The sequence below is a fragment of the Cucumis sativus genome, unplaced genomic scaffold (assembly GCF_000004075.3).
Source record: "Cucumis sativus cultivar 9930 unplaced genomic scaffold, Cucumber_9930_V3 scaffold31, whole genome shotgun sequence".
In the NCBI taxonomy this organism is placed as follows: domain Eukaryota; kingdom Viridiplantae; phylum Streptophyta; class Magnoliopsida; order Cucurbitales; family Cucurbitaceae; genus Cucumis; species Cucumis sativus.
The window spans coordinates 292,247-308,246 of record NW_022279546.1 but is presented as its reverse complement, the minus strand read 5'-3'; the positions used below and the strand labels follow the sequence as shown (position 1 = coordinate 308,246).

General features: G+C 40.3%; 1 pseudogene; it reads left to right on the top strand.

The window, feature by feature from the left end:
• Positions 1–3,957: 3,957 nt before the first annotated feature.
• Positions 3,958–6,163, top strand: LOC116405781 (annotated as a pseudogene).
• The last annotated feature ends 9,837 nt before the right edge of the window (positions 6,164–16,000 follow it).

Sequence of the window (16,000 nt, the reverse complement as noted above, 5' to 3'; positions counted from 1 at the left end):
TACAGTTAGGCACCACTCAACGCATGACTACGCACCTCAACGTAAGATTTAATAGGTTGGGTCACACTCACGGACCCAAGAATTGTCCCTCTCCTCGGGGCTTGCTTCAGGACACGGCTGTCGACACTCAACCGTCCCTTCTCTTCCTTCCATAAGCAGTCTTGTGCTTGATACGGAGCTTTTGCAGGTCTAGTGAATCCTGCACCCGACAATCTCCTTGACTGTCTTCGGAGTTTAGACGACTCTGACTGCGCCATACGACAATCACTCTTCGTAGGCGATTCCAATATGGGCAAACTATCACGTTTCCCATCACCACATCTCTTCATGACACACCTTGTGTCTTTCTGAAACACGACCCTCTCTCAGTTGCATGGCCGAGATCATTCTCAGTCCTTTGGGTTGCCGAAGGTCTGTCTGCACAACGGTGGGGGTAGACCCCGTGATCATCAGACATTTGGCTGCAGGCATTATGATCACTTGAATGTTCGAGAAGGAATTCCATTTCGAGGACTACGTCAAAGTCATCCATGCCTACAACCACAAAATCAACGAAACCGCTCAATCCTTCCAACTGTATCGTTGTCCGTTTCACTATCCCAACGACAGGTAGAGCTCTAGAATTTACGACCTTCATTTTTCCCGTACCTTTCTTCCAATGAAGGTTTAGTCGTCTGGCTTCGACCACTGTTATAAAATTATGAGTGGCACTGGAGTTAACCATAGTGCCTTTGCATGCTTTCGGTTGATCCAGGTGTCAACATATATTAGGGCCCCTTTTAGTACGACCACTTGTCTCTCTCGGTTTCTTCTGAAGGGATGACAAGAGTCTTATGGCTCCCACTCTAACATTCTGAACTCCTTCTACTTGCCCAACTTCCTTCTCTGGTTGACTCGACGTGTCATCTGAGTCTGCAGCTAAAGAGGCCCGAAAGGCATAGAAGACAGCTTTATGTAGGCATTCCCTTGCCCGATGTAGTCCGTTACAAATGTAGCAACTGATAGGAGTGTGAGATGTCCTCTGACTATTGGGCCTTTGCCCCATGTTCCCCGTATTTGGCTGGAAAGGCTTGCAGTATCTACCGGGACTTCTACTTCCACTGACAGCTTCGGAAGAATTTGGTCGGCTGTTTTGATCTCTCCCAGGTGAAGAGCTTTATTGACGTCTCGTCTCTTGAGCGTCACTAGCAGATCAAACAAACGCTCAGCTGTTGCATAGGCTGACACAAGGTCTTGAACTCTCTGTTCGTATAACTCAGTCCTTGCCCATGATTTTAACCCTTCAACAAAACTGAAGATTTTGTCCTTCTCGGTCATATCAGATATGTCTAACATCAGCCCCGCAAATTGCTTCACATATTCCCGAATGGTTCCAGTGTGCTTTAATTCCCATAGTTTCCATCGAGCCAGAATGTCGACATTCTCGGGGAAAAACTGTGAGCGAAGTTCTCTCTTCAAACTGTCCCAAGTGTCTATTACGCAACGCCCTTCTTGAATGTCAATATATCGGGACCTCCACCATAACTTTGCATCCTCAGATAGATGCATGGTCGCCAATGTCACTTTGGCTTCCTCCGCCACGGTGTTTGTGGCTTTAAAATACCGCTCAATATCGAAGATAAAGTTTTCCAATGCCTTTGCATCCCTTGGCCCACAGAAGGGCTTGGGTTCTGGGATCTTTATCTTGCCAATTGTAATCGCTCCTCCAGCCGGAGCTTGATTGGCCAACGCTCGCATCGTAAGGTTCACCTTCGTGTTCACCTCTACGATTTCATTTCTAACGACATCCAGGGTGGCTCGAAAGTTCTCTGTCATACCATTTATCATCTCCATTATATCCTTCTGAGAGTTATCTAGCTCTATAACTCGCTCCTCCATTCGGGCAACAGAGCCCGATGAACTGTTCCCACGCTCGTAGGGAACATTTTCAATTTTCCTGATTTGTGACTCTAACGTGTCAACTCTAGCCAACAAATCATGTATGGGTAATCCGTCCAGGCGACCAGACACCGCATCAACAACATCGACTCTCTTGGCAACTTTCTCAAGTCGTTCTTCCATAAATCAGATGGAATCAGAAACTTCCTTCAGGTGGAGCATTTGCTCTTCGATCACCACCAACCGTTCTTCATGGGTCTTGCCCGTTCGTTTTACCGTCAACATCTCTCTGTCTAAACTGTCAGCCAATTTGGCTCTGATACCACTTGTCACAATCGTAGCGTTTCAACCTCGAGAAGGACGATTGTGCGACACTTGTTCTAACTCAACGAACAAGCAAGTCGATAAAAATCCAAGAGTTGTAGGTAACGTCGACGTATGTCGTAACCTTCCTTTGCGTTTTAGGGAAATTTTATTTATAAAACGCGGGAAAGAAAGAAATAAATTGAAATAGACGTTACGATAAGCATTAAAGACCGTCAATTGCAAGGAAAAAATGGTTGCTTCCAAAGAGTACAACTAATGCTCGAGCGGGGATTCAACTGGTATGTCTCCCCTATAATACATTTTGAACATTTTCAGCTCTGGCAGGCTTGCATATGAAAATGCCGAAACGTCACACCCAAGATTTATGATCTAGAATGAAAAGCAAACACCTAAACTAGTCATGGAAACTAAAGATGAGATAAACTGGGGATAATCGGAGCATATAACCAAAGGTAAACACACTTTGGAAAAATATGTCCGTGACACCCGACACCAGCACCCACCATCGGGCCCATGCGCACGGGCCCATGCGTATGGCCAGGCGGCAAGCCAAGCAACCGCGGCGGGGCTCCAGTCGGCCGCCCATGCTCGCCCAGGTATGGCGCGCACGACGTCCGCGCACGCTCGCCGATGCTAACATTGCGCGCAGCCTACACCAGCGACAGGCGCGCGCGGCCCCCTAGTGCGCTCGCCCCGTGTCTGCCCCAGTTCCAGATGCTCCGAGAACCTCCCAGAAGCTTCAAGAAGGACCTAGACACGCCCATGTGCGTGTTGCCTCGCCCATGCTCGACCTAGACAGCCTCAGAAGCCTCTAGAACGCCCTAGACAGTGCTGGAACGTGCTGGAATGCGCGAGAAGCTCCCGAGAAGGCCTCAGAATGTGCTGGATGATTCTGAAACGTGCTGGAACACTTTAGAAGGCTATTATGACGGTTAAGAAGTGTCATAAAAGGTCTAATCCTCTCTAGAATGTTCTAGGCTTCCTTGTAATGTACTAAATGATCTTGTATCATCTAGAAACTCCCTTGGCCGACCTTCTAAGGCCCAAGGTCGGTGGGGAAGGTCTATAAATACTTAGGGAGGGCCTCATTTGTACCAAGCCTTGCAACCTTGCAACTTTGCATGTGTTAGCCAAGCAAGGTCACCTTGCCATACCAAGTCTCCTTGCCCATGGCCCCCATGGCAAGAGACAACATATTTGTACCCAAATGTGTATTAATCTATTCTTGGAATGCAGTGTATCATTCCCAAGACGTATCCATCCAAACTCCCTTATCCTTCCAACCTCTCTCGTGTCTTGCAACCAACCCAATTAATTTCGCTGCAACACGTTGGTGTAGTGCTTGGCGCACTACCCCTTCCCGAAAAGGCTTACTTGGCTACGTGGGCATTGTAGTTAGCCAAGTGCCGCACGTATGGTTAGCTTCAGACTTTAACCACGTGACACTAGCCTCATCAGTCGTCTTCCTTTCTCTATCAAATAGCCGCCGACCCTCTTCTCTGGCGACACTCCAGCGGCCACACCCACCGAACGCCCAGCTCTGTAGTCGACGACGGTCTACGTTCACTCTGTACGGCTTCAGGAGCATTGTTTCTTCTTCGTTCGAGACTCCAGCGTGAACGAACAACAAGTTCTAGATCACGTTTTCAATGACTGGGTGTGTGTTTCCGGCTGCGGCGGCGTTTTTGGCTTAGGGATAAGTGTCACTCGTGGAAGTTCAATAGGTGTTAATTTGTCCAAGGAAGTGAATTTTCAAGGATGATTGTCGATCGAGGTAATTAGTTTCAAAATTGTTTGCATGCTTTAAATGGCGATTCATATGTGGTCGATTGTTAATTGACATCTCGGATTGAATGAACTGTTGATCTTACCAAGGGGTAGCCATACCTGCTGGGCTACATGAACTATGCATTTTTCCTACTTTGTATTTGAACTGAATGATTGAAAGTTTTGTTTGTATGGATGTATTTGTTGATCGAAAATTCTTTTTACCGATTGAAGAATTTTCATTTGAAAGTATTGAAATATTAGTGTTATAAAAAGTATGAAAATACCATTCATTATAGGAGTTTCAGCTTGAAGCATTTAGGTTTTAAAACTTATTTGCTTGCAATATTTTGATTTTGAAAGTATTCTTTCTAGAAAAATTTTGACAGAAAGTTCTGTGAATTTCAAAGCTTGATATGAGAATTGCTTATTGAGTATTTTTGTACTAATCTTTGATTTCAAAGTGTTTTCAGATGGAAAATCAGGTGATAGTTTTAAAGGGTAGTTAGGGTGACTCTATTCTGAAGCAGCCACCAAGCAGAGTCTAAGTTGAATTTTCGTTTCCTTTGATTATTTGATCTTTACAAACTCTTGTCTAATTTGGTCAGTTTAGCCTTCTCGATTCCCATTGTCAGCCATTTCTATTTCCCAATCTAGACAATGTTTTCTAACCTTTCTTGCTTATGATTCTACAAATTACTATAATCCCTCATCGTTTCACCCAGATTTGTGCTTTCATTGATGCAAAGGTCAAATGGGTTAGAGATCCATACCTTGATTTTGCAGTTCAAAGAGAGAAAAACCTCAAACAAGTAATTTCCCTTAAGAATATAATAATTTCGAGTCCTTTAACATCTGTTCCACTTTCTTCTTGTCTTTTTGCTTAATCAGAACCTCAAAGTTCCCACTACCACCATCTCCAAGTTCTTCGAGTTATACCCTTATGTTTTCATCCAATTCCAGCCTAGTCTTGGTCTCCATCCTCATGTCAAAATCACCTCACAAGCTTTACTTCTCCACAAGGAAGAATCAACCATTCATAACTCTCGACTGCATAGAGATGATGTTGTGAAGAGGTTAGCAAAACTATTGATGCTCATAGGGGTTGGAAAATTTCCCCTATATGTTATTGAGAGGTTGCAATGGGATTTGGGTTTACCCTATAGGTTCATTCCAACCCTTCTTGCTGGTTATCCTGAATATTTTCAAGTTTGTAGTGTGAAAGACTGTTTAACAGGTGAACAAACTCTTGCATTAGAGCTACTTTCTTGGAGGAAAGACCTTTGCAGTCTCTGAATTGAAGAAAAGGGAATCTCTGGAAGGAAATTTTGGGAGAAGGAAAATAAATCATATTCCATTTCCAATGAGTTTCCCGAGGGGTTTTGATTTGCAAAAGAAAGTGATGAATTGGGTGGAGGAGTGGCAGGATTTGCCTTACATTTCGCCCTATGAAAATGCATTCCATCTAGCACCAAATACGGACCAAGCTGAGAAATGGGTTGTGGCTGTTCTCCATGAGTTGCTTTATCTTACGATCTCGAAGAAAACCGAAAAGGAGAACATCTTCTGCTTGGGAGACTATTTGGGGTTTGGTTATAGGTTTAAGAAAGCCATAGTTCATCACCCAGGTATATTTTATGTCTCAAACAAGATTAGAACACAAACTGTAGTTCTTCGGGAGGCTTATAAGAAAGATTTTTTTGGTAGAGAAGCACCCTTTGATGGGGATGAGGCATCGGTACCTTCACCTTATGAACAAAGTTATAAGGAAACCTAGACCAGATGTCATATTAGCTTCTTCCAGAGGTAAAAGTAGCAATATTGCATTGGCCAATAAAGAAGTTTAAATGAAAGATTTTGTTGTCCTTTTTCATTCATCGGTCTTGAGGAATACTATGCTGTCTCATAACAGTGCATTTCATGAGTGAAAACAGTATTAAAGCCTTCATGATCAGACATGACTCTGGCAGTTGAATTGTTTTTTCTTAAGAGCTTGGTGACATCTTGGTAGAGCATCAGAGAAATTTTGTTAGTTAAATTGTGTTTAGGTTAGCGTTAATTGACTTGTATTCTCCCTTTTGAGGTAGAAGGTTCAATAAAGGGTAGTGAATAGTTTGACATAACAATTGTTTGTAATAAATTGCTTCCGTTGAATTGTGTAAGTTGTAAAAGTTCATATTTCTTAAGTTTTCCATGTTTTTGTTATATAGGTATATTAAAAAATACAGGCTGTTACAAAATTCTTCCCAAATTTTTTAGTTGTGCAGTGGTCCATCTTCTTCTGCTATCCTCTGTAGCTTTCTGAGTTCTCTGACTATAGCTCGACCTTTAAGCTTTTTAAGCTTTCTTAGGCTTTTCCATATAGAGGTTGAGCTAACTGAATTTTCCTGTAACACTAACATTAATCTTTGGCTTTACCTTTGTGTTGTAACATGTTATTACTACTTAGTGACTTCCATTACAATATCTATTAATCTAACCTTCATTGTTGGCTTAAGTTGTTCTGGTGTAATATGTCAGTAGTTTGTAATTTTAGAGAAAGACCTTAAGGCATGTAGGAAAATAATAGGAAGGCAATTGTCAATTGTGAAGTCAAGCACATGAATGTTTTGACTTTTGAGTATGAGTATTATTGTATTATATAATACAACAAGAATGCCTTCATTGTTTTTTTTTTTTTTTATGACTAATAAAATTGCTCTGAGTTGTAATATGCATTATGCATATATGTGGTTCTGAGTTTGTATAAATATTATTTCTTATAGTGTATTTAGTTTCTTTAAAATATTAATAATAATAATAATAAATATAAAAAAAAGTTTCTTTTACGAAATTTTATACACTGTCCAACTTTTTACTGAATCAAACTCCAAAAATATTGAATCCAAAAATAATTAAAGAAATTGTAATGTATAACCAAATAACTTGTATATTTTGTAAATACAACATAGTTCTGATTTTTTTTTTTTTATCTTTCACTTTTTTTTTGTCGTGAAAAATTGTTTTATAAAGGATTAGGACTTTAGTGAAATAACTCTCAAATTCCCTAATGGATAGCCAGTTTTAATACTCCTAAAGTATGCAACTTTAGTGGAATCTGGATGGATATTATTGGAATAACTCCTAACGTCAAATAAAAAGCCTACATCAGAAACTTCTTTTTAAAGGAACATGACTCTTTTAATGGATAAACAAGTCCTCTGGACGGGGTCCATATGAGAAAAGAATTCTAGAAAGTTTCTTATCAATGATCTTTGTCAATATTCTTCCTTTGCAAAATGAACCAAAAATCTTTGCAATATTCTTCGTACCTCCTACTCATCCTCTAGACTTGTTTATCCATTGAACAAAAACAAAGGCTCCATAAGATAGGGTATTTTTGGGATATTGCCTAAAATCAAGCGAAAATCTTCTATATATTTTTTTGTGCCCAACTCTTCTATCTTAGATTTTTATCTTTCTATATATTCTCATTTACAAAGATCAAGCCTAGGTCTTGAACTTTTTCCATAAGAAGTGGAACCCTCTATTGAGGTGCTGAGAACGATAATGTACGAGTAAGTCCGTGAAAAACTCACAACTGCTACGTGGGCTTCTTCATCCTAATCGAATTTGCGGAAATTCCATCATCTATCCCATGAAAGGGAAATAGAATTGATTATGTATAATAATCAGTGACTTTGAAAGGAGTGCAAAAGAAAGGCTGAGGAGAAAAGGCGAGACCAAAAGCTTTACCGTCTTCTTTTGGAGCAGGAAGCCTCATTCCTTCTTATTTCCTTTTATTCATTCCCAGTTTCAGCTCTTCTTGCTAAGGATGGATCACTCTTTCATTCGTGAGGTTATTAGATAAGTGGCTTAAAAGGAGAAATAATGGTCGAAATACCGTAGGTATTAGCTCAAATTCAGAAATGCAAGGTTTTGACTCCCTCGCTCCTACGCCTTCCTATGCCTTTCATCCTAAAGTTTCTGAAACTTCCTTTTATTTCCAGGTAGACTTTTGAGAGCAGGAAGACAACTAATCGTGCTGGTTGGAGTCTCCAACGAGTATCTGGATCTCCCCTCCTCCTCAAACCTTTTTTCTTAAATGCGCTTCTCACGCATATTGAATTGCGCCTCTTGGCACTACCCATAATGATCCTTCTCATTATTTAAGTGCATTTGAACTTCTAAGTCGATCTCTTGTGATAAATGGACATGATACCTTCTTACAGAAAGACAATTGTACCAGTTTGTAGTTAGGTTCTGCGTTGAAGACCTTATTTGTAAAGCTCTCTAGAAAATAGATGAAAACGAAGTGAAAGAATTTCATTTTGATGCTTCACTCAATTTTTTGAGGTTGAAAAAGAACTGAAGGGGTACGATCGGCCCATGGGGTGTGGCTCATGGTGGTTAAGCTAGTGGTTATCTCATTGCTTATGAGAATTTCACATTCATACTCTTCAAAAAGGTTTTCTTGTATTTGGCATCCAACCTGAATGACGTCTAGAATGGTTAATAATTTCTTCATGCCTTGCTTAGCTTCTTCCTGATTCCCAAACTAACGAGACAAAGGCAAGGAAAAGAGGTTCAAAGAATATTGACAGTCGCGGCAAAGGTTGAGGTCTCAAGAATCTTCCCCTAATCTCATATACTCTATGGTTGTCCTATATTCATGTATATCAAGAAAAGCTAAAAGATAGACACCCATTCACTTGTCTTAGTGTACATAAAGTCAAATTATTCGATTTGACATTCTTCCATTTCCTAAAGTCCTAAAAACAAGGTGCGTGCAGATGCGAGGTTCTAATTGATCAGTAGTTGAAGGAGAGAAAGTAGCTTATTTCTAAGAAATTCTTATTACTATGGTATGATGAACAAGTAAGAAGGAGGGAAGGAAAAAGTCCCAACAAAAGGAACCTACGACAAGGAAGGAAAGCCTATTACCCACAAGAGTGCATAATCAAGGAAAAGCTGCGGGTACGAGCTCTCTTTCATTCGTCGAACTCAAGCAATCTCCGTTTTACACCTCTACTAAACTGAATTAGTTGGCTTTTCCAAACTAGTAAAAAGACTAGAAACCTTGGACCTATGGCTATCCAACCAGGTCTTTCCACATAAAGGGGAAAGAGGTAGAAAGGAATAGCGAAGATCAGTTAAAGATCAAGAGGCATCAAAATGAAATTCTCCTTATATCTTTTCTTTCGAGATGATTAACTTCCTTATTTTTATATCTTGAGTCTATCTTCTTCTTTCTTTATGTAAGACCCAAACTTTGGGTAGTGTAGTCTTTTTCAAAGAGTTTAAGAGGTTTGAAAGAAGGAAAGTTTTTGGTTCAATATCAAAGAATAGTACTTTTTAGGCGTATTGGGTTGACTTGGCAAAATGGTTTTAGAGGTTAGAAAGGGTTTTGAGTGTTTAAGGTTGGCAAGAAAGAAGGATTAAAGAGGTTAGGTGTTTTAGCTAACTTCAGAAAGGAGTTTCTCACAACTCGGAAAATTACACTCAATCTAGACTTGAAAATTCATAATTTGAGTCTAGTTTATTGAAGAAGGTTGCTGGACGTTTTGGATATGAGAAAGTTGACGTTTGGACAAAAGAAGGCAAGAGGGTCAGTTTGCGAGTGAATCTGAGCAAGCTACACTCTTAGAACGCTACAGAACGCATCGTTTGGCGTTTTCTTCCCTCAAAATTTCAGGAAAAAATTTTTTAGGGAAGAAAACACATTTAGAGAAACTTTGTAGAAGAAAGTTTTGTCAAAAGAGTTATGGATTTTAAGTTATAACTTTTCTAAGTTGGTTATGTAGTTTGGGCGAGAAACTAGGTGAGATGATCTTGGAAGTTAACTATGCGTTTTGGACAACTATGTGGCATGAAAGGGCAAGCGGTTTAAGGTTTTAGTGAGGTGTAAAACCTTGTTAGCATGCATTTTAAGGTGTAAAGTAAGTAGGAGGTTCCTTAAGAAGGTTTAAGGTGAATTTAAGCAAGGATGAGGTGTCAACTTGTACTCATGCAATGAACTCTATAAATAGGCCAAATTTAGTATTAAGTTTCTCACAATCCACTCGAGTGTTTTGAGTGAAATTAGTCTTAAAAGTTTTCATTTTGAGTCTATTTTCTAAGTTGGGGTTTTTGATTTAATTTGAGTAACGGAGAGTTGCGTTTTGGCGGTAGAAAGCAAGAAAGGTCAGAATACTGGTGGTTCTGAACAATGTGGACTTCCAGAGGGCTGTAGAGTACATCCGTTGGAATCTGAAGTTGAAAATTTTAGGTATGAATAACAAGACGTTTTTCAACAACTTTGTAGAAGGATATATGTTTATTTGAGTTCTGGATTTTAAGTTCTAAAGCTCTAAAGAAGCTGAGTTATGGCCGAGAATGAGGTTTTGGGCAGTGGCCGAGTTTAAGAAATTAGCATGGCATGTTGGGCATGGATTTTGGTTTGAGGAAGGTTTTTCTAAATGTTTTGGTGATGTATTTGATGTTTTAGAATAAAAGGGAATTAATTGGAGTTGTTTTCCGTCATTTCAAGACAAGGGGAAATTAGACAAGCTTATCTTCCAAGGGTTTGATCTGCGATCAGTGAGTGAAAAATAAATTTACTACGATTATTTCAACTTATAATTTGCAAAATGATAATGATTCTAATATGTTTTTCGAGCTATTATTTAAGTAGGCTTTTAAGTGAATCTTATTTCTATTTATCAATATGTTTATGAAAAATATTAATGCATGCTATTTAAAAAAGTATTCTATAACATGAGTTTAGAAACATTTTTAGCAAGCATGTATTTATAAGACTTACAAGCAATGATTTATAAAAAGCATGAGCTCAATAGAATGTTTTTTAAAAGAGAAAATCATGGTACTCTATATATCGAGTTCTCGATGGTCAATGTGCACAGTAGAGGTATAGAGCTATGCTGACCATTTAGTGGCTACCACCGAGTTCAGGCAAGAATAATATGATCAGTACTCTACTATCTTGACCGAGTTCAGACAGGAATAAAAAGATCAGTTCTCTGCTATGCTAACCGAGTATTTAATCGAGGTTAACGCGATAGTATGACAGAAGGCACTCTGCTATCTTGTTTATGATAGAAGTATTTGAATGTTATAAAGTGTTAAGTTAAAGGAGATTTCTTAAAGACTTTATGTTATATTTCTGAAATTTTTAAAGTATATTTGTTTTATAAAACTATCACTCACTGGCCTTTTTAGCTCACCCTTTCAAAATGTTTTTTCACTTTCCAGGTAGAGGTCGTGATTCGAGAACCTGACCGTTGTCTTCAGAATTGCAGTGTGAAACTTGTTGATAGTTAGTTTTTAAGGGTCGGTTTTAATCTTATCATGTACATGGTTTGCATAAGTTTAAGTTGTTTAATTTTTGTTTGGTCTGTAAGTAAAGTTTGTAATTAATGGCATTTAGCCTCGACTACCTGTTTAAAGTTTAAAAAGCTGTTCAAGTTATTTCTCTTAGTTTCTGCTACATAAGTTTTAATTTCATATAGGTTGTTAGAAGTAAGTTATAGTTAGGGTCAATTAATGTTGTTTAGAAGAATAATGACATCAGTTGGTTTCACGCTACATCTCGGGTTGAGCAAGCAGGTGCTCGGAGCGGGGCGTGGCAATTTCTTAGCCGTATTAGCTGCTCTTTTTTCTTTATTTGTTGTGAATATCCTCTTCTTTCTTTATTAAGGAGAGGGATGAACTAGCAGGGACAAACGAAACTCTTGCCATAAGGACAAAAGGCCCCAACCATAAGGCTCATAGATTGATCTACGGGAGGAAGGTAGGCTCATTGTAAAATTCATCAAAAATTTGAAACTGCTTTATAAAGAATCATGAAAAATATTATTGGAATCAAACTCAAGAGGAGCGGACTCACAATATTCTTTGTGCCTAACGTCTGAAATTTATTTATAAAGGATCAAGATGGATATTATTGGTAAGACTCCTTTGGAGTGGCCTTAATACTCTTAACGTTTGCAACTTTAGCGGAATCCTTAAGTCCTCCAGATCGGCTGGCTCAAGATGATCAAAGAATTTGAGAAAGAATGAATTATTAAAGCTACGAAGGCTTGAAGTGAAGCGATTCTTAAGGTTGAATGAATTGAGTGATTTCCTATTCCTTGGCGGCTTTCCTCTTACTAGACACAAAGAAAGACAGCCACATAGCCTTCTCCTAGGGCGAAAGGAAAAGCTTACGATAAACCCCAGGTTCAGAAGGTTCATTGAAAGCATCTATAGTAGCTTCAAAGGAGTCAACTCCAAGTAATGAGGCGTCAAGTCTTCCATCATCAAGTAAGAAATATATAATTCTAGGGACTGATCAATTTTCTTGGTAGGAAGAACCAATGAACAAAGATAAGACCTGTCCTTTTGATATCCTTTTTTTAGTTTGAAGGCATAACTCTTTGCACCTTTCCTTCATTCTTCTTTTCCTCTGGGCGAGGTGGGGAATCAGTACATACCCCTTTGAGCACAGAGGTTGAGTTTGATCTCATAAATTTTGACTTTTCCTTATCATCATGAATTATATTTATGCCTTTTACTCTAATTTAGAGGCAAGGTGCAAAGATCTATGGATAAGACGCATAGCATATTGCGAGACAGGTCTGAAGGACTATCCATATTAACCTAGTGAAAATTTTTGCTTTCTTTCTCGATGAAGTTTCTCTTATCTGAACATTCGTTTTGTAGAAATAACACTAGTAAACTAGTCTTTGCACGAATTGGACAAGAGCTCGATGAAATTGAGAAGCAAAAAGGAATCGAGATTGAATGAATGGTTGGTGCCATAGCAGCTGGAGAGTACTAGTGAATATGCTTTTATTCTTTTTTCATTCCGCATTCTTGAAATAGTCTTTCTGGTAAGATAGACGGAATGTAATCAGTAGCGGTTCTTATGAGTAAAGGCTCACTTCCATAGGTGTCTAGGCCTAGGCAAAGGGTGAAAAAGAGGACTACCTAGCATTCAATCTTGCTATCTCGCAAACCAAGAGCAAAGAAGAGTCTAAAGAGGAGCGATTCAGCATAGGCTAGGTAAAGCGAGAGGGGAGCGACATCTGTTAAAGATTGTAGACCTCGTGTTCTTTATTGATGATGGATCTTGCTGAACTTTGCTCTTTCCGTCCCATCAATCCAAAGGCCCTCAAACCATGAAGAAGAAGAGCTTTCTTTTCCATCTTAGGGTAGAGTAAGAAGCTAAAAGACGACCAATTCACCGCCCCATGGGTGACTTTTCTCAGGTGGAATATTATCCATCCTTAGGATTAGAGACTAGTCGGGAGTTTAGGATTTCCTCATCTATCATCTAGAAAGGCATGTGATGCACTATTAGGAAAGAATAGGACCTGTCCCATTTAAGATAGTGAAGGAGATTAGCCTCGATGCTCGCTCCCCCTGAACTTAATCTTCTCTGTGGAATTCTCACTTTCTTTTCACTTGCTAAGGCTCAGAAGGGGAAAGTCAGACGACTAGACCAAATATTGACCAGTAGGAGTCATCCGTCTTTCCAGACTTTCTAAAAGGAAGGTTATTATACTTCAAGAGGTTAGAGTAAGTAGGAGTGGAGAAAATCAAGCTCCAGATGAGTTGATGCTACGTGGGCTCTTTTCGAGGGGAGAGTAGACTCCGAACATAGTTCTCGGAGTGGGACAATAAGGAGGAGTGCAAGGGCTCCTTATTTCTTGCCATAGTAAGTGGGACTAGCTCGACTAAAGAGGTTATCTAATCGATTGAAAGCCTATTTTCAAGGTCACAAACGGTAAAGCTAGCTAACTCAAGTCGGAGAAGCTTTCTCATATTTTGAGGAATGGAACTGCTTCAGCTAGTTTACTTGAGAGAGAGGTAGGATTGACTGAATCAATGTTCATAGGCTATCCCAAGCGGTTAGGCGCTCTTCGATCGGGGAATTTTTTCGTAAGGCCTAACCTTTCACTCATACTCCGCAGTTCAAGGGTAGGCTTTCTTCTTCTTGTCTTTTCATCAGCAGCTCGTTAAAAGCCACGATAGACTACACGATAACTCACCGCAACGACACTTGAAAAAGAAAGGCTTGCTCTTGATCTTGATGTCAGTCTCTCTCCCTCCTTTATCGTCTCCTCTGGCTTCTTTTGACTTGGAAAGTTTCGCAATATTCTTTGCACCACAAAAGAAAGCAAAAATCTTCGCAATATTCTTTGCGCCTCCTCTTATTCAAGGGATGAGGCTTGAGCCTCAGACTCTTCCTTGGTCTACGAGGCCTATTTGTTCTGCCGACTAGGTCTTCCCTTCCTTGGGGTGGGATGAATATGGGGTTTCTTGTTCTGGAGATTATGGAAGAAAGGGTTGAAAGCTGTAGGCAATACAACTTACCATCTAATTCTCTTCGAGTGATCGACTAAGTTAATACTCTAAAGAAAGAGAAAAAACAAAGCACTTCTTCAACTACTGAACTCCTCTAGGCAGATTAGCCTCGCGATGGGGAGTGTCAGATCTTGAAAGGGAAGTTTGAGATAATAGTCACCTGGACCTTTGGTGGCCACGACATTGATGGCCCATTTTCGACGTTTTGGGACGGAACTAAAGAGTGGGCCCTAGGGCATCACCGTTCGGCTTTGGCAGGCAAATAAAACTCTAACATTACTCGAGACGAGACCACCCAGTAGCTGGATGTGAACTTTCGAGACCTCCGACACTGTTATGGGCTAGATAGTTTCTTTCGAGACCACGTTATTGGTGGCCCCCTTTTCGACGTTTTGGGACAAAACTAAGAAGCGAAACCAAGGAAATAACCAAGTAGCTGGATGTGAATTTTTGAGACCTCCGACACTGTTCTGGGTTAGGTTGTTTCTTTCGTGGACATGACATTGGTAGCCCCCCTTTTTGGCGTTTTGGAACGGAACTAAAAAGCGAACCTTAAAACAGCACTGTTCGACTTTTGCGTCCAAATAAAACTCTAACACTACTCGAGACGAGACCACCCAGTAGTTGGATGTGAACTTTCGAGACCTCGACATTGTTTTAGGTTGGGTAGTTTCTTTGGAGGCCACGGTATTGGTGGCCCCCTTTCGGTGTTTTAGGACTGAACTAAAAAAAGAGCCTTAGGTATCACCGTTCAGCTTTTGCAAGCAAAAAAACACTAACACTACTCGAGACGAGACGACTCAGTAGGTGGATGTGAACTTTTGACACCTTCGACACTGTTCTGGGTTGGGTAGTTTCTTTAGGGTCACGACATTGGTGGCCCTTTTTCGACGTGTTTAGGGACGAAACTAAAAAGCAGAGCCTGAGCATCACCGTTTGGTTTTTGCAGGCATAAAAAACTCTAACACTACTGGAGACGACACCACGAGTACCTGGATGTGAACTTTCGAGACCTTCGACACTATTCTAAGTTGGGCAGATTCTTTTGGGGACACGACATTGGTGGCCCCCTTTTCGGCGTTTTGGGACGAAACTAAGAAGCGAAACCAAGGAAATCACCGTTCAACTTTTGCGGCAAAAAAAAACTCTAACACTACTCAAGACGAGACCACCTAGTATCTGGAGGTGAACTTTCGAGACCTCCAACACTGTTCTGGGCTGGGTAGTTTCTTTGGGGGCTACGGCATTGGTGACCCCCTTTACGGCGTTTTAGGACGAAACTAAAAAGCGAACCGTGGGCATCACCGTTCGGCTTTTGCGGGAAAAAAACTCTAACACTACTCGAGACTAGACCATCAGTGGTTGGATGTGAACTTTTGAGACCTCTGACATTGTTCTGGGTTGGGTAGTTTTCTTTAGGGCCACGACATTAATGACCCCCTTTTCGGCATTTTGGGACGAAACTAAGAAGCGAAACAAGGAGAATCGTCGTTCGACTTTTGTGTGCAAAAAAAAAAAAAACTCTAACACTACTCGAGACGAGACGACCCAGTAGGTGATGTGAGCTTTTGAGATCTCCGACCATGTTTTGGTTTGGGTAGTTTTCTTTAGGGTCATGGCATTGGTGGCCCCATTTTCGTCGTTTTGGGACAGAACTAAAAAGCAGAGCCTTGGGCATCACCGTTCGGCTTTTGCGGGCAAA